The sequence below is a fragment of the Perkinsus marinus genome (genome assembly GCF_000006405.1).
Source record: "Perkinsus marinus ATCC 50983 genomic scaffold scf_1104296963914, whole genome shotgun sequence".
NCBI classification, from domain to species: Eukaryota; Perkinsozoa; order Perkinsida; family Perkinsidae; genus Perkinsus; species Perkinsus marinus.
In genome coordinates, this window is record NW_003204909.1 from 1 (window position 1) to 1,120 (window position 1,120).

Consider the following 1,120-nt stretch of genomic DNA (forward strand, 5'->3'; position numbering starts at 1 on the left):
GGCCTCCTTACATAGTGTTCTTAAAGGGGTCAATTTATTAGAGATTGCTTGTTGGCAGACCAACAATCTTCTTGTACCGTTAGCTTCGGCATGTATTCCGACGAGTCACAAGGGTGTACAATCAACATCGACATCTGTACGGCCAGTGGCATCCGTGTATAGGCACTTTTCGGCTTGAAGACGATCTTGGTGGGACTCGAACCCACAATCTTTGGTTCCGAAGACCAACGCCTTATCCATTAGGCCACGAGACCAACGAGTTTGAGATTTATCCCACTATCTGGTCACTATGCGCAACACCGACTTAACGGCACACATGAGTTCGCATCCGACACGCTGAATAGATCACAAAACTCTTGCTCCTCATAGAGGGGCCCCCATTACATAGTGTTCTGAATGAGGTCAATTCATTGGAGATCGTTCGTTGGCAGACCAACAATCTTCTTGTACCCTTAGCCTCAGCATGTATCCCGACGAGTCACAAGGGTATACAATCAACATCGACATCTGTACGGCCAGTGGCATCCGTATATGGACGCTTCCCGGCGTAGAGGCGATCTCGATGGGACTCGAACCCATAGTCTTTGGTTCCGAAGACCAACGCCTTATCCATTAGGCCACGAGACCAATGAGTTTGAGATTTACCCCACTATCTCGTCACTACGCGCAACACTGACTTAACGGCACGCATGATTTCGCATTCGAGACGCCGAATAGATCACAAAACTCTTGCTCCTCATAGAGGGGCCTCCATTACATAGTGTTTTCAATGAGGTCAATTCATTGGAGATCGTTCGTTGGAAGACCAACAATCTTCTTGTACCCTTAGCCTCAGCATGTATCCCGACGAGTCACAAGGGTATACAATCAACATCGACATCTGTAAGGCCTGTGGCATCCGTATATGGGCGCTTCCCGGCGTGGAGACGATCTCGATGGGACTCAAACCCACAACCTTCGGTTCCGAAGACCAACGCCTTATCCATTAGGCCACGAGACCAGTAAATTTGAGATTTGTCCCACCATCTCTGCCCCCCATTAACTTCATGGCACACATGGTGTCCCATCCGACACGCTGAATAGATCGCAAAACTCTTGGTTCTCATTTAGGGGCCTCCAT

General features: G+C 48.8%; 3 non-coding genes across 3 annotated transcripts; all 3 read right to left on the minus strand.

The window, feature by feature from the left end:
* Nucleotides 1-181: 181 nt before the first annotated feature.
* Pmar_PMAR024308 lies at nucleotides 182-254 on the minus strand. Its single transcript has one exon. It is a non-coding gene; the product is annotated as a tRNA-Arg (tRNA).
* Nucleotides 255-554: 300 nt separating this feature from the next.
* Pmar_PMAR024309 lies at nucleotides 555-627 on the minus strand. Its single transcript has one exon. It is a non-coding gene; the product is annotated as a tRNA-Arg (tRNA).
* Nucleotides 628-927: 300 nt separating this feature from the next.
* On the minus strand, nucleotides 928-1,000 carry Pmar_PMAR024310. The gene has a single exon. It is a non-coding gene; the product is annotated as a tRNA-Arg (tRNA).
* Nucleotides 1,001-1,120: the final 120 nt, after the last annotated feature.